The 22,490-nt window shown below is 38.1% G+C and overlaps 1 protein-coding gene and 1 pseudogene across 4 annotated transcripts in view; both read left to right on the top strand.

Moving 5' to 3' along the window:
* GRIK2 (glutamate ionotropic receptor kainate type subunit 2) overlaps positions 1–22,490 on the top strand; it is a 1,096,112-nt gene that overhangs the window by 639,204 nt on the left and 434,418 nt on the right. The gene's annotated exons all lie outside the window — the stretch shown is intronic.
* LOC118526672 (malate dehydrogenase, mitochondrial pseudogene) lies at positions 18,899–20,108 on the top strand (annotated as a pseudogene).

Genomic DNA, 22,490 nt, shown 5'->3' with positions numbered 1-22,490 from the left:
CTGGGTTTTATGAACTTCGTGTTCCTCACCTGTGAAATGGGAAGTTTAATAAAAGTTAGTATGATGCATACTGTTAAATGAACGAACACACGTCTCTGCATTTCGGAAAGTCTTAGACTTCCTCATTTCTTTCTCTACATTCTTTTCTCAGGTGATCTTATCTAATCCTTGTGACTTTAAATACCATCTATAATCTGATAACTCCCAAATTTGTATCTCAATGTTTGGCTCTCTCCTCCGAAATGTACATTCTTACACCCAGCTCATACTGAAATCCTGATTTTATCCCCCCAACAAACCTGTTTTTTTGTAATTTTCCCTGATTCAGCAAATGGCAACTCCATTCCCGCCAGTTGCACAGGCCATCACATTTGGAAATCATTTTTAAATCTTCTTTTCCCTTACGCTGCCTATGTGATCTGTCAGCCGAATCTGTCAACGCTACCTTTAAATTATATCCATAATCTGAGCACTTCTCCCCATTTCTGCTGCTACTTTCCTGGTCTAAGCCACATCATCTCTCACCTTGGTTGTTAACGGGAGCCTCCCACTAACATCTATTTTTGGCCCCATTTAGTTTCTTTTGAATGTAACAAAGTGATTCTTGTGAGTAAAATCATAACAGTCTAATGCTGGGAAAAACCAAAACCCTTACCACCACTTCTAAGGCCCTATCTGAACCCCCCACCTACTACACTGACCTGCCTGTTCTTGGCTCCTCCTACACTCTTTTTTCCCCTCCTTCTGCCTCCATGACCTCCTTGCTCTTTTTTGGACATGTCAGGCATGCTTCTGCCTGTGAGTGTTTGCACTTTCCTATTTCCTCTACCTGGAATGCTCTTCCTTCAGATAGAGCCCCCTCCCACTTCCCCCCATCACGTCTGGGCACAAAGGTCACCTTCTCAGTGAGCAGTTCCCTGGCCACTCTATTAAAATTACCACCTAACTCCTAGCACTCTGAATTTTCTTCCCTGCTTTATTTTTCTCCATAGCAATAACCATCACTCTCATACTATCTATTTGCTTACCTGCCTATTTTCTCCAACAGAATGTAACTTCCAAGAGAGGAGGGATCTTTGCCTCTTTTGCTCACTGCTGTATCCTCAGAGCTTACAGTAGTGTCTGGTACGTATTAGGCGTGTAATAAACATTTGTTGTCTGGTTGAATGAATTTATTCTGTAAGGATTTCCTGAGGACTGAATATATAGCATTGGATTAGGTGGTGCTTAGGATAAAGAGGGGATAAAAATTCTCCATACCTTCAAGAAAATTAAAATTAAGTTAGGAAATGAAGTAAACAAATATCTGCAGGATAAGACAGGATATAAGTGGCATAAAAATTAGAAGTAAATGCTAAGGGAAATAAGGTGGGCTTCTTTGAGAAATTGGCCTTTGAGAATGGACCCTGAATATATAATTGGATTTCAACCAGGAGAGATGAAATGAGAATTGGAAGATTGATAAAACAAAAGCAATAGGAAGGAAACCTATGTAGAAATGGAAAAGGTAGGTTATGTAGAGAGAAGTGTCCATTTCAGTTTGGGAAGAGTATGGATCATACACAAAAGGGAGTAGAAGATATTGCTTATGTATGATGGACACTCCTTCACATATAGTTCCTGACAAATGGAAGCTTCTGTGCACCCATTCCTTAAGCAGGGGAAACTATTTGGTTTCCACGTTACTCATCCCCTTTTCTAACCTCTCCTTTGTCCATAGCCAATAAAATCAGTAGTGGGCAGAGGCCTATGAATTGCCAGGTGTGGAAAGCCTTGTTCTCTGAAACAGTAGAGATCACTCAGATGAATCAGGTTTTGTCTCTTGGGAACTTGAACGATGAAATAAGGAGACAATCAGGCAAGAGCTATGGGAACATAATGGAAAGGTCATCAGGCAGAGAGAGATCATGAGGAAACATTAGTTAAGTAGAGATTATAGATACTTAGAAATATAAAGAAGCTCAGATGAAGCAAATGTTTAGTGAATTTTTGAGAAGAAGCTGATTGAGGTGAAAAAATAATATACAGAATAAAGGATAGCCTCACTGATAGAAGGAAAACTGGTCAAAAAACACACTGAGAGAAGCCAGGACTTAGTGAATACCTAAGCCTTGTTAATGGAGGTGCATTAAAGTCAAAAAGATGCACAGACTCCCGCTCTTAATCCTTTGGAGCAACAAGATAAGAGCTACATAGATCTTGGATAATTTAAAATTTATTTTCTTTGGTGCCTATGAGAGTCTCCTGCCTTATTAGATTGTAGCGATATCATATAGCCCTATCATTTAAGATTGCCTGAGTGAATTGCTGATACTTGCAACTCAAAGATCCTTGTACAAGCCATTTGCCCTCTTGTCATTAGCTTCTCCTTCTGACCTCTGATGTACCCAGATGAAGTGGGCTTGCTAGATATCTTTCAAGGATCTCTATAGAAATGAAAATTATCTATGATTTTTTTTCTTATTGGATGTTTACTTGTGTGTTTTCCATATAGAATGGTATTCTCAGAAAGTAGCCCATTGTTATATTTTGACAGCTGGAGACAAAAGCTAGTTTGGTGAAAACTTATGCAACTGGCTTTTTTTCCCCCTCTCCTTTCATTTCATTTGGTGCTTTTGTTTGAAGTTGTATGTCTTGTCCATGAAAGATGCTACCGTTCTGGAAAGATGGGAATTTAATTGCTCTCATGAAACATGCTGCCTAATAAATTGCTTACTCTGGCAGAGAAAATAAGAAGTAGCTTTAATATGAGCAAAAGTCTTTTTAATATGGCAGATTTTATATAATATAGATGTATATAACTGGATTTCTTTATATCACATGCCATCTGTCATTGGGTATTGGCATGATAGCTGCAGTTGATGTTATTGTGTGCATAAATACGATGATAAATGGATCATGTTTTGCATGCATGTACTATTTTCCAAATTTTCTCTTAAAGAAAAAATTTAAAATATTGTAATATTTTGACATAAATTTGTATTTATAAGGTAGAGGGATATTTTAATTCTACTTCATTTGTAATATTTACTTTTGCTTTCCTGGACCTAGTGATGCAAAGCAGGTAACTTAAACGCAATATTAAAATAAATTGAAATTTCTCCTCTTAGTTGTTTTCCTCATCTAGTCAAACATAATTCAAACTATTTTCTGCATTCATAGAATTTATTTCTTTTCCTTGGAGGAAGGTTTTGTTTTGTAAGGCAACACATACTTCTCAAGTTTTTAAGTAAAAATGGTCTAGTTTAATGTAATTTCACAGAACTAATTTTTTTCATAAGGGTACTACTGAATTCTGCTGCTTTGCTCTACATCAGGAAATATTTTCTTAGCATAGGAGACAATAGCAAAACTAACATTTTAAAAATGCCACAAGAAACCTAGATACAGGGAAACTGCTTAAACAAAATCTGGAAAAACGAAGTCAAAGAGAGGATTCATTTGTCTTTGGCAAGTGAATCAGCATCAAAGTTACTGCTGGCCGCTTCTACACAGCACTGTTGCTTAAGTTTTTTAGTATTTTAAAAGAAAATAGCAGAAAAAATTGATATCAGCATAATCATCTAATGTTATAGTAATGTTACCTAGAAGACAGGGAGAAAGAACTGACATAATGGATCATATAACAAGACATTCGCAACCATCGGATGCAATAATTATCTATAAACATATGCACACATATGGCAGAAGTTGCAAAAATGCAAGATTATGGGACGTGGCATTTAGTTACATGCTGAAATTCCAATAAATGGGGTTCTTACTACAGGAAGGAAGATTATTATCAGTAAACCAACATTTTCATTTTCCTGAGCTCTGAGTAAGGATCTTTTTTTCATTTGAAAAGTAAAGTAGAGGAATCTTCTGCACTTGCTTCTCAGCTATGTGAATAATTGAACAAGTTTATAGTAATGTGCTGAAAACCCTCAGTCATGATTATAATCTAAAAATTTGAGCTTTTTCAAAAGTAATTAACATTAATAAATTACTAAAATCTTTGAATCTCAGAAATTTGCCCAATAATTACTATTGCATTTTTCAAAATAACTTGTTGATTCTGGGACAATGTATTTAACTCCAAACAGTTTTTTATAAAATTAATTTTAAAATGTAAAAATTGTATATATGTATTTACAGATGTATGTGAATATGTGTGTATGTATGTTGAATGTGTAAGAATGTGAGTCTGCTGGTCTATTATGATAAAATGATTTCATGTATTTATTCATTCAATCATTTAATCATTCACCAAGTAGTGTCTACAGTGACCCAGGTAGTGCTAGCGTGTAACGATGAGTAAATTACACACCCTAATCTCAACCAACTTACACTCTAAAGGAGGTACAATACAATTAAGAGACAAATACAATATAATGAGGTAAATATTATATAGTATACTCCATTTGCAGTAAGAATACACATGGGTGGTGTTTGATGTTAAGAACTAGTGAATTGGGTTCTCAGGCAGAGAGTATAAATGACCAGATCCAGTCATGTTGTGGACCAAACTAACATAAACTTTTGCCTCCACAAACAAAAACTGATAAATAACTTTTAAACAAAAAAGAAGTCTTTTTTTTTTAATTAAAAAATAAAATTAAGGGGGGCAGGGAAGAAGGCACCTGAAACCAAAGCAGTAACAATGTTAGTTGCTGTAATAACGCAGTGCAGGGTTTTGGGGTTGGGGTTTGGGACATTAGGCCTGAAGCTAGGCCCTTGCAGCTAGGCACTTGGGCTTTAATTCCCACTCAAGAATAGGAAACAATAGGTCAGAACAGAGCATGAATTTGAAGCTGAGATCTCCGCATAAAGCTATAAGGTATAATCTGGAAAGGCTGAATCTTCCATGGATCAGGAACTAAAATCTCTACCTACAAGGTCACAGAAAGAAGTAAAAGGCATAATGCTGCCCAGGGCTCTGAATGGGAAACAAAACAAAACCAAACAAAGCAAGAAAGAAAGAAAGAAGAAAAAACATGTTTCTATAAGAAATCAAAATTCAAAACTTGTTTCATGTAGAGTATGATATACAAATTTCACTCTTTTCATAGTACAGGGATCTCTAAGTAGACACTGTAACATAAAAATTGATCTTAGGACAGTGAAATCCTTTGGACATCTGGCAGAAGAAAATGCAAATGCAAAACTGCTCTGAAGGAATACTTCCAGCCCAGCTGTACACAGAGTCCCATAGAGAAAAACAATTCCCAGTCAGGGTGAGCCCTACCCCCACCCCACACCATAACAAAAGTCATCCAACTTGAGAGTTAGAAATCACAAAAAATAGGACAGTCAGGATCCCTGTGAACTTGATTTAATAAGACAATCTGAAAAAAGACTGTAACATATGAATATAAGCTTAATGATGAGAAGAATATTTTTTTCCAAAGGTTTTATTTATTTACTTGGGGGGGGCACAAGCAGGGAGAGGGGACAGATGAAGAAGCAGACTCCCTGCTGAGCAGGGACCCCCCCCCCCACACACACACGGGCTTGATCACAGGACCCTGGGATCATGACCTGAGCTGAAGGCAGATACTTACCCAACTGAGCCACTCAGGTGCCCCACTGTTGTCTGTTATATTCGCTGTGTATCCACTGTGCTGAGGATAATTTTAGAATTTGTTGAATGGACTAATATATTTAAGACAAAGAGTTTCAAAGGGAAATAGAATTTATTAAAAAATAAAAAATAAGGGGCACCTAGGTGGCTCAATCTGTTGACATCCGCCTCTTGATTTCAGCTCAGGTCATGATTTCAAGGTCGTGAGATGGAGCCCCATCATGCTCCTCACTCAGCGGGGAGTCTGCTTGAAATTCTCTCCCTCCCTCTCCACCCATCCCCCAGCTCGTGCATGTGTGCACATTTGCATACACTCTCTCAAAAAAATAAATACATACATACATACATAAATATCTTTAAAAAACAGACAAGACAAAAAATGAACAAGCAAAATTGGAAAAAAAATCTAAGTGTTCTAGAAATTAAAATTATAGATATCAAAATTTAAAAACATAAGATTAGGGTTATAGGGCAAATTTAAAGATAATTAAAATTTTCTTTAAATTTCCCATGCCCAAGAAAAAAAAGTCTGGGGGCAATTCCCCAAATGTGGCACAAGTGAAGAAGAGACAGAAGATATGGAAAAAAAATTAAAGATATGGAGAATGAAATGACAGAATTTACCCACCTATTCATCTGAAATAGGATTTCCGGAAGGAGCTGAGAAAATGAGGAAGAAGTAATACTTAAGGAGCTAATGATTGAGAAATTTCCAGAATTAATGAAATATATTAACCCTCAGATTGAAAACCACAGTGAGTTTTGAGCACATAAAAGTCAATGTATAAATATTATAAACAAATGAATTATAACTACTTGAACAATAGATTTTAAAAGCAATATTGGAGGCTAGAAAACAAGAGAATGGTATCTTCAAAGTGCTGAGAGGAAATAATTGTCAGACTAGAATCCTAAATTAGAATTGCTAAATTGTTGATGAAAATTGAGGTTAAAATGAGGACATTTTCAGAAAAACAAATACGGCAGAGGTTTCTATGCACAAACACTCTCTGAACTACTAAAGAATGTACTTAACAAAGGAGAAATTGAAACCAGGTAGAAAAAATGTGAGACATTATGAACAATGGTGAGCAAAGAATTAGTAAGCATATAGCAAATGTTAATAATCAGCTCTAAAAATAACTTTGGGGCAGATAAAATGAAGATGGAAATAAAATACAAGAGTATTGTCGGGGAAGATCTGTACACAAGCATTCTCAGGTCTTTGTGCTAGGGAGGAGAGTAGAAATTTCATTAATGTTTTGTTTCATTAGGCTAAATATGAATGCAACTTAAAATATAAAAGTAATCAGAATATAAATGGATACAACTTTGAAGCTGATAGAAGAACAATGGGGGAATTAAAAATTGATCAGGTCATTGATAAGAAAAAAAGGTACAAAAAGTATAAATTAAAAGCAAAAAATACAATCTAAGCACACAAAGGTCTAGATGTCAACACCTGAAAGCCAGGGAAAGCCAGGGAAAGCTCCCATTGGGAGCTACAAGTAGATCAGGGTGGCTGAAGAGGTGACAGGCTGAGGTGTGCAGGGGGAAAAGAATTAGGGTGTAATGCAAGATGAGGCTAGAAAGGAGATCAGGAGCCACAAAAAAATCGTCTTATTTCATACCAGAAGCGGCAAAAGTGTTTTAAGAGAAGCGGCGCAGCGAGACTTATGTGCACTGGAAGATCAACGCTGCCATGTCCAACAACATAGATGGACCTTGAAGGCATTATGCTAAGTGAGATGAACCAGACAGAGAAGGACAAATCCTGTATGATCTTACTAATATGTCAAATGTAAAAAAGCAGATCTCATAGAAACAGTGTAGGATGGTAGTTACCAGAGGCTGGGGGCAGGGGAATGGGGGAAATGTTAAATGGTATAACGGCACGACTAGAACACGGATGAGTTCTGGAGATCTAATGCACAGCATAGTTATTGTAGTCACTAATACTTATTATAAACTTCAAAGTTGCTAAGAAACCAGATCTTTAATGTTCCCACCACACACACACACACACACACACACACACACACACAAATTATAATTATGTAACATGGTAGAGGTATTGGCTAAGGCTATTGTGGTAATCATATCATAATATATAAATGTATCATATCAAAAGTTGTATGCCTTAAACTCATACAGTGTTTTATGTCAATTATATCTCAGTAAAAAAAAAAAAAAAAAGGAAAGATGATTTTCCCTGCAGTGAACAGTATGAAGGAAAGACAGACTTGACGCAAGAACAGCAGTTAGGCTAATGAAACACAAATGGCATGATATAAGATGGTGGCAGTGGGAACAAAGGCAGTGACAGACTGGAGAAACAAAACTGAAAAATGGATATGATTTAGAAAAGTGTATGAGTGGTGAAGGGGAAGAGAAATAGATGAAACCAAGGTTTCTGGCTTGGATATTGGAGCGGTGAGGAGCGCTGAGATTCACCGAGACGCTGAACAGGTAATAGTTTTAATGGTGGTGAAGTTGTCCGAAGCTTGAGAGAGCCCATGTTGGGAGTATTTGCACTGCAGAAATTGGCAAAAGATACATTCAGGTTTGTTTTTTTATTTTTGAGTGCTAGTTTACCAGCATATAACAGATTTAGATGTTGATGTTAGAAGTACCAATTGGACATCCAAATAGTAATGTTTAGTAAATAATAGATTGAATGTGTCTGGAGCTCAGGAGGAAAGTAGTTTGGAGACAGAAAATTTGGTCTGAGGCATTTTGGGTAACTGAATTATTTATTTACTAACTCAATTTGTTTACATACTTGGAGAGAATATTCATAATAACCTGGATAATGATAACTTTTTAATATTCTTTTTTTTTAAGATTTTTTATTTATTCATTTGAGACACAGAGATAGAGAGAGAGAGCATGAGCAGGGAGAGAGGCAGAGGGAGAGGGAGAAGCAGGCTCCCCGCTGAGCCAGGAGCCCGATGTGGGGCTCGATCCCAGGACCCTGGGATCATGACCCGAGCCGAAGGCAGACGCTTAACCATTTGAGCCACCCAGGCGCCCCTAACTTTTTAATATTCTTAAGTACTTCAGAAAGGTGGACTGATTTTTGCTTGGCTTTGAAGTTTATATTGTATGTAGAACTAAATGTGCTTTTCTGTCTATATAACATACTCAGGATGCATTTGGGCATCATTCTTCATTTTTAAAACATAGTGTATTTGAAAAAGCTCTGGTTCGTTTTTCCTCAGTGTGTGCTTCTGTTTCTTATTATCTCATTTAACAAAGTTAATTCTATGACTGACTGCACCAGCTGTCAGTTTATTTTCTCTCAGGTCTAAATCCACCCTTCTTTTCCCCACTTTTGACATACTGGAGCTGGACCCTAGAGACGTTTCTCCTTTGTCAGATGACTCAATGTTAGGTTTTGTCAACAGAGGACCCTGGAGGGCAGTGTAAGTTATAGCAGAGGAAAGGGCTTCTCTTTCTAGTTCTGGTGTGACTCTTCCTCTTAGCTTGTGGGGATAGGTAGGTAAGAACCCTGTGGTGCTGGCCCTTCAGGAAGTTTCTCCACTCAACTCCTGGAGACTTTCTGCAGCACCCTAACAGTTGCGGACTGACCCCAGCCCACGCCACCCAGCAGGTAGCTCCCTGTGTACCAGCTCCAGGCCACAGTGCTCCAGTGAACCCTGAAGGCAACCCAGAGGGGGGACTTTCAGTGAACCAGCTCTGAGCCAGGATACCTGGGAAAAGGTTTTGGCCATCCAGTGGGCTCCTGTCAAACCCTTCGCAACAAAGTTTGAATATCAGCTTTGTGGGAAGGGGATGGGAGAATGTAAAATTTGGCCCTTTCCTAGGTTTTCCCTGTTAGCCCTGGAGAATGAACTTTCTCTCTGAATTTGCTATTCCTGTAGTTTTTAAAGAATTGTTTTACCCCTTTTAGACATTAACTACTTTTTACGAGTTAATAATCCTTTACACTAAAAATTTTCCTGTTTAAATTATTAGTGTAGTTTGTGTCCTTTCACTGGACCCTGACTAATAAATGGACTACAGAAGTTAATTGGAAAGCAGAAATTTTCCTAAGCAGAGAAATAAAACATTATCCTTTTGTAGGAAACAAAGATGATGATCTGACATCTGTTAAAATAATGGTGCCTTCACATGACATTTTTGCTGACCTTCATTTTTTAAAAAACTGTACTTTCAGAATTCTTTATCAGGTTCTATATCTGACTTTTGGATGTGGCATTGATTTCAGAAGCAATGGTCGATCTTTTTTTCCAGCTAAGATGCCTTTTAATTCTTCCACATAAGTCTACATAGAGTTCATCTCTGTAACTTAGATTTTCTGTAATACAACTTAGTACTTCTCTCTCTCCTTTTATACTCTTCTAATGCTAGTCATCCTTTGTGGTATGCTCATGCTATGGGGCCACCAATCTTTCTAGGCTTATCTACCCCTCCCCTTCTCATGCAGATCATCTGCTACTCCTTTAGGTGCCAACTCCAATCTTAAGATCCATCTCATATTCAAATTATTTAAAGATTCTTGTTTTGTTATTTTCCTGATAACTATAACCAAACATTAAATATTCCTTTCTTGAAATTCTGTGGAATTTTGCATTTCACTCATAGGGAATTTTTTTCTCCTCCTAATATTATTTTTTTCTTTTTTCTTTTAAAGATTTTATTTATTTATTTGACAGAGAGAGAGACAGTGAGAGAGGGAACACAAGCAGGGGGAGTGGGAGAGGGAGATGCAGGCTTCCCGCCGAGCAGGGAGCCCGATGCGGGGCTCGATCCCAGGACCCTGGGTTCATGACCTGAGCCGAAGGCAGACATCTAACGACTGAGACACCCAGGCGCCCAATATATTTTTTTTCTGTACTTTAAAAAACATTTTAACAACTGATTTTGATAAGAAAGATATATAATAGATACTTGTTAAAATATAAGAAATGGATTAACAGTGAAGCAAGGGGATGGGAATGACTGTAAACTAAACATGATAAGTTACCTTAATTGAGCATTAAATTTACCTAAGAGGTCCCGGTTGGTGAACAAAAAAGGCAACATGAGATGAGCTTTGTGTTCATTTGTGTTTATTTCATATTTTTGGTCAGAGGTTGGGTTCTTTGGGAAGGAGACAAATGTATATTCGCATGTAGTAAGTTCTATAGAAAAAATAAGAGGGAAGTGGGATTGTGCAAAGAGAGAAATTTGGCTGCACTGGAGTCACAAGAAGGACTCAGCTGACCCCTCGGGGGTGCTGTGAAGCTGAGGTAAACTTCAGAGACACCCCAGGTTGGGGAGAGGCGCTGGGACCTTGTTTGCTGGCATTGATGAGGTCTTGGATGTGATGTGCCCTGAGAAAGAGATGAGAATGATATTGGGGGAGGGACTCTTCAGCAGGACTACTCCTGGGAAGGCCAGCAGACAACCTTCCTAACAACTGAGGGAATTAATCCTTCAGTCTTGAAAAGTTTAAAAAAGGGAACTGTATAAATGAAAAGAAAATATAAGTAACAGTTTGATGCAACAGTAGAACAGATGCCACAAGGAATTATATTACATGATTAATTGCCAAATGAGCCATGTTAAATCTATGCTGGAACAAATAAAAATAAATTACCAAATTAATGATACAGGCAATAGTTGTTGCAGGAGTTTAGTTGGTGTGGAAAGTAAGGAAAACTGAGCAGTGGGAAATAAGGCTGAAATGCTTCCAAAGAAGGAATTTAAACTATTTCTTCCCAAATTCTATGAGTGTTTGAAGGTGTGGACAAAAGGATCAGAAAAACTTGGTAAGAACTTTTTGGGAGTGGTAGCAATGGATTAGAGTAAGAAGAGACCGGAGGAATGTCGGGCCCTGATAGACAATTTCCAGAGTCTAGGTGAGGTGGCAGGGGTGATGATGGAAGGAAGCAACCTCCTCTATAAAGATATCTCTAACTCTCTGCTCCATGCCGATTCCTCCCCCTCGTATCTACCACAGGCCTCACTTTACACATTTTGGTCTCTGATAATTTGCTATCGTGTAGTCAGCATAAAAATAATAATTAAGAGTTGTATAATTATTTCTATTTTACAGATTGCTTTCACTGCTCATGTGAGTCCTCCAAGCATACAAGGAGCTGGGCAGGACAGGAATTTTTATCATCATTTTTAGATATGAAAGCAAAAGCCCAGTTGCATAATGTTATTATTCCCTTATTATAACTTCTTCAAGCTACGGAGTTTATTTCTATCCTTATAGAACCTAGAATAGTGCCTTGAATATGAAAAGCAGTCAACAAATTTTAGTGGGATGAGTGGGAGCTTATATTTGAGCTCAATCTCATAAAATTAGGTGTTATAGATTATGCTGCCAACAGGAGACTCCAAGTAATATTAGAGTTGACTTTTTCATTTTTTTCTTCTGAATGAGCAAGATTTAGTTTTTGAATAGATGACAGCTTCATATGTTACTGTAGGTGTAATATCATATTTGGGGGACCTTTGTCTCATGCTATTGAAAAATGTTACAGAATTTTCCAATGGAATGTGTTATAAGTATTTCTCTAAAATGAATATACCCCCAGTGAAAAATGTATGTATATTTGGACATACCAACATAACCTGAACCAAATCACAGGGAAAAAAAATATATAGAAGAGTAAAATGATAAGGTGTTGGGTGTTGGATAACACATGAAGTTCACAATTTTTGATAATCACAGTAGGTGATTTTCTTCATTCAGTATGTCATTACTTGTGTTGAATCACAGACCTGTACCTCTGAAACAAATAATACATTGTATGTTAAAAAAAAAAAAAAGATAGTAGGAAGGGAAAAATGAAGGGGGAGAACGGAGGGGGAGACAAACCATGAGAGTCTATGGACTCTGAGAAACAAACAGAGTTCTAGAGGGGAGTGGGGTGGGGGGATGGGTTAGCCTGGTGATGGTTATTAAAGAGGGCACGTACTGCATGGAGCACTGGGTGTTATAAGCAAACAATGAATCATGGAACACTACATCAAAAACTAATGGTGTAATGTATGGTGATTAACATAACATAATAAAATAAAATTTAAAGGGGTGCCTGGGTGGCTCAGATGGTTAAGTATCTGCCTTCAGCTCGGGTCCTGATCCTGGGGTCCTGGGATGAAGCCCCACATCGGGCTCCTGGCTCGGTGGGAAGCCTGCTTCTCCCTCTCCCTCTGCCTCTCCCCCTGCTTATGCTCTCTCTCTCTCTCTGTATCTCTGTGTCTCAAATGAATAAATAAAATCTTAAAAAAAATAAATAAAATTTAAAAAAGAAAAAAAGATACCTTGAAAAGGAAAAGTTTTCCATAATAATTTAGTATATAATAGAAGCAGCATTAAAATGTAGAAACAAATACCGGAATGAACTCTAATGTTCCAGTTTTCCCAGTAATTTTTTTTTTTAATGATGGGAAAGTTGAAGGGGGCTTAAGTAGATGATCTCTGAATTTTCTTTCAGATATTAAATATGTTTATTCAATTTTTGTCTAGTATTTAATGTGTAACTGTTACTGGAGACACAACAGAGAATTAAAAAGACATTTGTGCTCCTGGATCTTATATACCACTATCATGTATTTGACAGATTGTTGTATCACAACTTGGAGTAGATAGAGCTTGTATCACACAAAAAGCATGTTTATTTCAAAGAAAGCAGAACTAAAAAAAAAAATTGGCCTGAGGTTGTAAAATATAGCCTATGTTTGAGGAAAAGTTAGTAATGTATTTTACTTGGGTACTAGTGGAATTTTTAGTGTCAGAAACCATGTGAGAAAAGAGTTTCAATAAAGATATGACAAAATCCAATTCCAAAGAGATCTTAAGGAGGAAGAAAACAGCAAACTGATTATCAGTTGGTCCTTGGTGACTTCCAAGTAAAATTCAAAGCCAGATTGAAGGAATTTGTGGTGTGAGTGGGTGGTAATAAAGTAGGGGCAGTGACATATGGGTAATGTTTAAAGAAATATTTGTAGTTTAAAAACATGGGTAAAGGTAGATAGGGTGGTGAATTACAGGGAATAAGAATTGGAGGAATGTTTTTATGTTGATTTTAAGGGAGAACAGAGAACATTAGTAGACAAGCACATGGGAATAAGTTTGGGCAGGGTAATGAAGTCTGGAAGCTATTGGATCAGGGCAGAGTTGGGTGATTAAGCTTGAAGAACATAGAAGTGAAAGAAGGAGGGAAGTATAGATACAGAGAAACTTCAAGTTGAATATTCAGACTTTCCAAAATCCTGAAAAGTTTGGAATGGTTACTTTAAAGAACATGATGGGGAGTCAAAAACATGAAAACAAAAGGGAAAAAGAAAGGAAGCTCAAGAGAGTGAGAAGATAAGCCACAGACTGAGAGAAAATATTTACAAAAGACACATCTGATAAAGGACTGTTTCCAAAATATAAAAAGAACTCTTAAAACTTAACAGTAAGAAAACAACTAGATTAAAAAAGGCGTCGAAGAGGGCGCCTGGGTGGCTCAGTTGGTTAAGCGACTGCCTTCGGCTCAGGTCATGGTCCTGGAGTCCCGGGATCGAGTCCCGCATCGGGCTCCCTGCTCAGCGGGGAGTCTGCTTCTCCCTCTGACCCTCCTCCCTCTCATGCTCTCTCTCTCTCGTTCTCTCTCTCTCAAAATAAATAAATAAAATCTTTAAAAAAAAAAAAAAAAAGGCGTCGAAGACTTTAACGGATACCTCACCAAAGAAAATATGCAGCTGTCAAGTATGAAACGTTCTTTCACATAATATATCATCAGAGAAATGCAAATTAAAACAACAATGAGGTATCACAACATACTGATTAGAATGGCCAAAATCCAGAACATTGACAGCACCAAATGCTGGTGACGATGTGGAACAGTGGAAACTCAGATTCATTGCTGATGGAAATGCAAAAGGTACTTTGAAAGACAGTTTGATGGTTTCTTACAGAACTCAACATACTCTTAGTACATAATCCAGCGTTCACACTCCCTGGTATTTACCCAAAGAGGTTGAGAATTTATGTCTACACAAAAACTTGCACGTGGATAATTATAGCAGCTTTATTCATAATTGTCACAACTTGGAAGCAACCAAGATGCCCTTCAGTAGGTACAATAAATGTACAATAAACCATGGTACATCTGGACAATGGAATATTTGTCAGTGTTAAAAAGAAATGGCCTATCAAGCCATGAAAAGACATGGAGGCAACTCAAATATCTATTTACTAAATGACAGAAGCCAATCTGAAAAGCCTACATACAGTTTCATTTCAATTATATGACATTCTGGAACGGGCAAAACTATGACAGTAAAAATATACTGGTTTCCAGGGGTGGGGGGCAGGGAAGGATAAGTAGGTGGAACACAGGATTTTTAGAAGCAGTGAAAATATTCTGTATGATATTGTAATGATGGATTTATGTCATTACACATTTGTTCAAACTCTTGTACAACCAAAAGTGAATACTGATGTGAATGATGGAGTTTGAGTGATTTTGATGTGTCAGTGAAGGCTTATCAATTATAAAAAAAAGTACCACTCTGGTAAGGGATGTTAATAATGGGAGAGGCTGTGCATGTGTGGGGACAGGAGGGATATGGAAGATATCTGTACCTTCCTTTCAAATTTGCTGTGAACCTAAAACTGCTCTAAAAGTAGTTTTTAAATATAATGACAAAATAATAATAGTAGGCACTCAGTAAATGAATGTTCTTTAAAAAAACAAAAAGAACTAGGAGGAAGGAAGGAAAAGAGAGAGGGAGAAGGGAGAGAGAAGAGAGGTGGGAGATGGAGGAAAGATAGGAGGCAAGAAGTCAGGAGATTGGGAGGGTGATGGTCCAGGTCAAAGGTAAGCAAACTTTTTCTGTAAAAAGCCAGGGAGTAAATATTGTAGAATTTGAGTGCCATGAACCCTGCTGCAATTATCTCACTCTGCTTTGTAGCACAAAAACAGTTTTAGACAATATATAAGCCAATGGGTTTTATTTTGTTCCAATAAAACTTTATTTACAAAACTAGGTGGCTGGTCAGATTTGACCTAAGGGACTAGTTTGCTGACACCTGATCCAGATGATGCCAGAATCTATTTGGTTGGAGATAAACGAAACTAGCGTGGCTTTATGACATTCCTAAATGTAAGAACAGGCATTATGTACACACATACACACACACACACATAGACCTATACATATGCATATGTATATATGTAAATATTTACATGTATGTGTGTATATATTTTCATACATATATACACATACCAGAAGTCATCCAAAATCTCTAACTTCTTGAACGTGAGTAAGATCAGCCTGTCACAGACCCAATTTTTCTGGGCCTTATGTTCTCTTGGTCATTTCTGGTTTTGATTTTTTGTTTCTACTGATATTTTCCTCTGTGTTTTGCACCCCTTTCTCTACCTCTGCCCCAGGGTTAGCCTAACTATGATTTATAACTTCTTGTCCTTATTTCCCCATACCTCGACTCCAAACCACAAATATAAAAATGTTGTATGGAACACTACATTTCTTTTACTAAAGGTATGTGGATCTCCAAGAGTCATCACATCATGAATTATGTAGCAAACAACTTCAAACTTTACACTGATTTTTAGACATTCACATTCTTACAAGGCTTTTCGGTCATCATGTCACCAGGAGATTCTCAGGTCAGTGGTTAACTGACCCACACAGAATTAGCTTTTAAACTGGTATTTATTTTTCTGTCTGTGTCCTTTTCTTTTTCCCACTCCCAGGCAAAATAACTGAATGAATAGTGTGTCACAGAGAGATATTCAGTTATCTTTTTCATTATTTTCATTTCTACCAACACCCTTCTTCTAGAAACTCACCTTTTTACCTAAGAGGCCTAATTTGTTCTAAGCAATATCAGTTTTGTTTTTTGGGTTGTTTTTTTTTTTTTTTCATTAGGGTCTGGATTGCTAGATCATCTCATTTATGTCACTCTGTGTGATTTCAACTCTGTATGGTTGGTATTGTCCTTTCCACTTAAAGAGATGACAGAAAGAATTGAGGAGGGTCAGGAGATACAGTCAAGGGCGCCTGGGTGGCTCAGTCATTAAGCGTCTGCCTTCGGCTCAGGTCATGATCCCAGGGTCCTGGGATCGAGTCCCACATCGGGCTCCCTGCTCGGCAGGAAGCCTGCTTCTCCCTCTCCCACTCTCACTCCCCCTGCTTGTGTTCCCTCTCTCGCTATCTTTCTCTGTCAAATAAATAAATAAAATCTTTAAAAAAAAAAGAGATACAGTCAAAATGAAGAGCAAAAGCAGGTTCTTTAGGAATGAGTGAGGTGATTTAGAATTCAGTGTCTTTGGGAGGTGGACTTGATAATATTCTAGGTTAAGATGAGAGATAATTAATAACACCTGATTCACCTTCTACCACCTTCCCATAAAAGTAATCAGAGAAACCCTTGAATAGAGGCAATGTTTTAACTACATGGGGAGATAGGAATAATAATTAAGGCTGTTCTAGATCCCAGGAGACATTTCTTTAATAAAAATGCAGGTGATCCCTGAGATAGTATAGCCAAAGTGAATAACTTTAAAAAAAAAGTCTTTATGTAAGTTTGAACAAATCCCTATCTGCACTTTCATGTTGACTTCAGTATATGTAAAAAAGACAATGGTTGGATCACTATCATTTAAGCCGGCCAGTAGTAAATCCTGAATCAGAAGATAAGCCCATTGGAATGTAAACCACATGAGCAAAGATTTTTCTTACAGTGCTCTATTCCCTGACACTAAGTAGATCCTGCATCCTCATTTATTGAATTATTTAATTTAGAGCATCCTCAATTCTCAAACAATTGTGAGTTATTGGTATCTATTTTGCTAGAAGCATCAGGAAGCATTCTAAGTTAGCTTCCAGTCTCAGAGTGAGTTTGGTTCCTGCATGATTTCCATGCATGTCCTGTACGCTGTTCCCTTGGCAATCATTATAGCAAGGGTTTTCCATATCATAGCAAGGATTTTCTTTGTTTTTAGTATGAATTGTTAAAGAGCTTTTCGATAGAGCATTGAAGTAAAACCAAGATGTCACTGGGGCCACTTGACCCTTCCCAGTCCTTTGACGATCCTTTGGCAGCGGTGAGGTTGGCATTTTACCCAACCACCTGTGGCTGTAATTGTTTCCTCTGAATTCTTCAATCTCAGTAAGCGCTTGCAGCTGTTTTCACATCCCTCAAAATATGAAACAAAGTCTCTATTCCTTGATTTCCCCAAATACCATCCACCCAAAGACATGAAGTAGGACAGAATTTTCTGAGTGGTTGTATGGCTAGAACACATGTAGTAACTTTTAAATTCAATTGAATACTAAACCTATCTAGTTTCAAAAGTTATTTGGACAATGCTTTTTTTCTCCTCCACATTTTCACTTTTTTCCTCCTGTTTGTATGACATCAACCTGGCTTGTTGCTGGACTTCCCAGTCACTGTAAACCCCCTCTATAACTCTTCTTCCTAGTTCACTTGTCCCTGTCTCCAACCTGCTTTACTCCTTCTTAAGCAGAACAGTATGTCTTTCCTTCGTCTCAACATATCCTTGGGGCAACAAAGTTCAGTGTTTAAGTGTGTGAGCTCTGGACTGAGCCCTCATTGGTACTCACCCTCCTCTGCTTTTTATTAGCTATGTGACCCTAGGAAATTTACTTAACTTTTCTGTGTCCTGATTTCATTTCTTACGTGTTTTTGCAGGAATACAATGAATTGATAAACGTAAAGCACCTAGAAAAGTATAGTATGGTAGAAAGTTCTCATTAAATGTTAGTTATTAGTATTATCTTGCTTCAAGGATTCTCATCCTAAAAGAAAAAAAAGGAAGAAAAGAAAACATTTTAAAAAGTACCCTATCATTGTTTCACTAAACAGAGATAAATATACTCACCACAAGGAATTCAGTAGTCAACATTAAAGTAAAATTATTTCTTCCCGGCTAAAGAAAACAAGTTGTAGTTCTTTACTCTAAAACTAGAAGCCATCATACCCTCATTTTGATCATTTGTTTTTCTCTCCAACTATGGAAAGGATCATCCTACTTTTATTTTTTATGGTGAGTTCACTATTTTTTAGATATGCTATGGTATAATTGTGTAGCCTCACTTTTGTTGTAAGAATGTAGCTTCCAGGATTTTAGTGATAACTGAACAGAATAAGGATTCCTTTTGCAATTCTTCTAACAATGATTAAGACACCGGACGATACCTCTTAAGCAGAAATTGTTTCATGCTTTTTCTCATTTAAAAAATTGAATGATATGGGGTGTCACGTGCCAGCCGCCAGCTCCTTTGCCTGCAGTTCCGCTTCCCGCCCGCTCCAACTATGTTCCCCGCCCTCGCCCGCCCTCGCCCGCCCTGCCCGCGCCGCTCTCCGCCGCAGCTTCAGCACCTCGGCCCAGAACAATGCGAACGTAGCGGTGCTGGGGCTTCAGGAGGAATCGGGCAGCCCCTTTCGCTTCTCCTCAAGAACAGTCCCTCGGTGAGCCGCCTGACCCTCTACGATACTGCTCATACGCCCGGAGTGGCCGCAGATCTGAGCCACATCGAGACCAGAGCAACGGTCAAAGGCTACCTCGGACCTGAGCAGCTGCCGCATTGCCTGAAAGGCTGCGATGTGGTGGTTATTCCAGCAGGAGTCCCGAGAAAACCAGGCATGACCTGGGATGACCTGTTCAACACCAATGCCTCCACTGTGGCCACCCTGTCTGCTGCCTGCGCCCAGCACTGCCCCGAGGCCCTCATCATTTCCAATCCGGTGAACTCCACCATCCCAGTTGCAACAGAAGTTTTCAAGAAACACAAGTCTACAACCCCAATAAAATCTTCGGGGTGATGACCCTGGACATTGTCAGAGCCAACACTTTCATTGCGGAACTGAAGGGTTTGGATCCCACTCGAGTCAATGTTCCTGTCATTGGTGGCCATGCTGGGAAGACCATCATCCCCCTGATCTCACAATGCACTGCCCAGGTGGACATTCCCCAGGACCAGCTAACAGCCATCACTGGGCGGATCCAGGAGGCCGGCACCGAGGTGGTGAAGGCCAACGCTGGAGAAGCCTCAGCCACCCTGTCCATGGCGCACGCTGGAACCCGGTTTGTCTTCTCCCTTGTGGAGGCGATGAACGGAAAGGAAGCAGTTGTGGAGTGTTCCTTCCTTAAGTCCCCAGAAGCAGACTGTGCCTATTTCTCCACCCCGTTACTGCTGGGGAAAAAGGGCATTGAGAAGAATCTTAGGCATCGGCAAGATCTCCCCTTTGGAAGAGAAGATGATAGTGGAAGCCATCCCTGAGCTGAAGGCCTCCATCAAGAAGGGAGAGGAGTTCGTGAAGAACATGAAATGAGAGGGGCAGCCAGCAAGCAGTCCGTTTCCCTAACTTATGAAGGCATCATGTCCCTGTAAAGCCATCTCCTTCCCCCTGTGTTTGAGTTGCGTTAACCACGAGTGTCGTGTTAGTGTCGCCATCCCTTCCAAATCACCGGTCTGTCTGTGGGCGCATCAATAAAAGCAGGCTTTGATCTTCAAAAAAAAAAAAAGAAAGAAAGAAAAAGAAAAAATTGAATGATATGGATTCTCAGAGGGGGAGATTCAATGAATGATAGATTTTTTTAGAGATGGAGTATAACTTCGGATAATACAGTATATCTCCCTACATTTTGACAATGAAGACTTTGTGCCCATTTAGTTAGATGACTTGAAGAGAGTCTTGTGTCTCAATGTCAGGATTGGAGCCAAGCAACTCTAAATACTACTATTCCTGCACTCTTCCATGTTGGTGTTAGCATAACTCTAGAATAAAATTCAACATCAGTAGTGTTTTGAATCAGCATAGAAAAAACAATTGTTTTCATACTTCTTTCAAGGTGAATGGTTAACAATAATGTGGATTCATCACTTATTTGAATGTTAAGTGAGTCACACCACATTGGTTTAAGCCCTAATCAAAGAAGATTATCTTTAAGGGTAAGATAGACATCTTTGTATCTCCTATATTCTCTTTTATTTTCTTATACTAGGATCTTACACAGCTCTGTCTACTTCTTGTTGAAAACATTCTACTGTTGCATTCATTTATGTAATATATTCCGAAGTATTTTAATATATTAACTTCTTTTTAGTCAGCATATCAGACACAATCCCTGGTTTCGAAGACCTTAACTAGTCAACTGAAAATAATGGATGTGAAATAGACACAAGAGGGCAAATAATCAACAAGTACATCATCAGTGTCAACTGAACAGAAATTTCTGCTCTCAGAAATTTCATAAATTCGAATGTGTTCACGTCAAGCCAAGGTGAATAGAGTAGTTGGCTTGGCTGGCTTAATCATAGCTAACAGGTGAATATTTTGTTAAAGGTTTGAAGGAAGTGGTTAGGAGTTTGCGCTTCTGGATAAGACATGGTCTTGTAGATCATTCTAAGGGTGGAGAATAGCATAACCTCAATTTTGGCAAGCTGGGTTTTTGGTCGGGATATAGAAGTTCACATGAGGAGAAAGAATTATTGAATTTTAGGGGTGGACTGATATTGGGGCTAGAACTGTTTGTGGAGGAACTTAAAAACCATGCTCAGCAAAGTCTGCATTTAATTTTATGATTTAATATGCTTTGCTTTTTACTCTCTTTTAGCAAGACCTTCCTTCATAAACTGAAAATAACTCATGAATGAATTATAACCAGTATCTCTTCATGTTTTAGAAGTTCCATGAATTTATAATGAATTCTATTCTTTGTATTCTCTGTTTGAGTGATGAAAGGGTCAGAAGCACAATTTATAGGTTAAATGATATTAGAGAACTATGCATTGTATGACATATTTCATTAAAGCAGAGGCTATGAGCTGGGGCTTTAACAACTAGGAATTTCACACATCTGACCAGCAATCTTGTTCATAATTACTTTTATAATTGCTAAGAATAAGAAAAAAAAGAACTGGGTGCATGCATTTTCTTTAAATTTTTACAACTGTAGTTTCTATTCAGATTGGATTTTAGGTGTAAGGAGATACTATGTCATATAAAATATAAAGTGTAATAATTACTTCTGTAATGCTTTAATGCTTATATAAAGTATAAGTTTGTCTATAAGTGTTCTGAAAGTATATAGTAGCATAGTAGCAATGTACTAAAATTAGAATTGAAATTCTTTTAAGGATTTATCTTTGTTAGGAGTAGAAAAGGTTAGTTACAAATGATTCTAAGAAAATTAAAAAGCAGATTGTATCCCTTGCTTCTCATTAAAAGGTTAATTGTTCCCATTTGAAAACTTGGCTTAAAATCTCCCTGCTCATAAAATATATAAGTATTTAAAGTAAAAATGTAATATGTAATGTGCAATTATAATATGATAAGAGAGGCATGTATATGGATATATCTAATGGATGATATTAGTAACTAACAATAAGTCAGTTTTTAAGATTTTTATTTATACTTTTGAGAGAGAGAGAGAGAGCACAAGCAGGGGGAGCAGCAGGCAGAGGGAGAGGGAGAAGCAGGCTCCCCACTGAGCAGGGAGCCCCATGCGGGACTCAGTCCCAGGACCCTGGGATTATGACCTGAGCCGAAGGCAGACGCTCAACTGACTGAGCCACCCAGGCGCCCCATAACAATAAGTCAGTTTAAAAAAACAATCCAGACATCTTTCCATTTGCCCTTCTGGATCCATGAGATTTCATGGGAGCCTAGTTTAGTATACACAAAACTGTGATGGAAATAAAGAACAAGGCAAGACAATGTATAATTAAGTGATAAATGGCACTGCCTGAAGTGCTGTTAGAGTTTAGCAGAAGTACATATCGCCTTTAAGAAACATAGAGATTTTCCAGATTTTGTAACACTCATTTTATTCATTTTAATCAATGGCCAAAAGGAAGTTTCAGACCCAAGAATGATAAACTGCTATTTGAAGGGCCATTCGAAGATAAGAAAACTGGTAAATTA

This window comes from Halichoerus grypus, chromosome 9, assembly GCF_964656455.1.
Source record: "Halichoerus grypus chromosome 9, mHalGry1.hap1.1, whole genome shotgun sequence".
NCBI classification, from domain to species: Eukaryota; Metazoa; Chordata; class Mammalia; order Carnivora; family Phocidae; genus Halichoerus; species Halichoerus grypus.
This window is presented reverse-complemented; position numbering and strand designations above follow the sequence as displayed.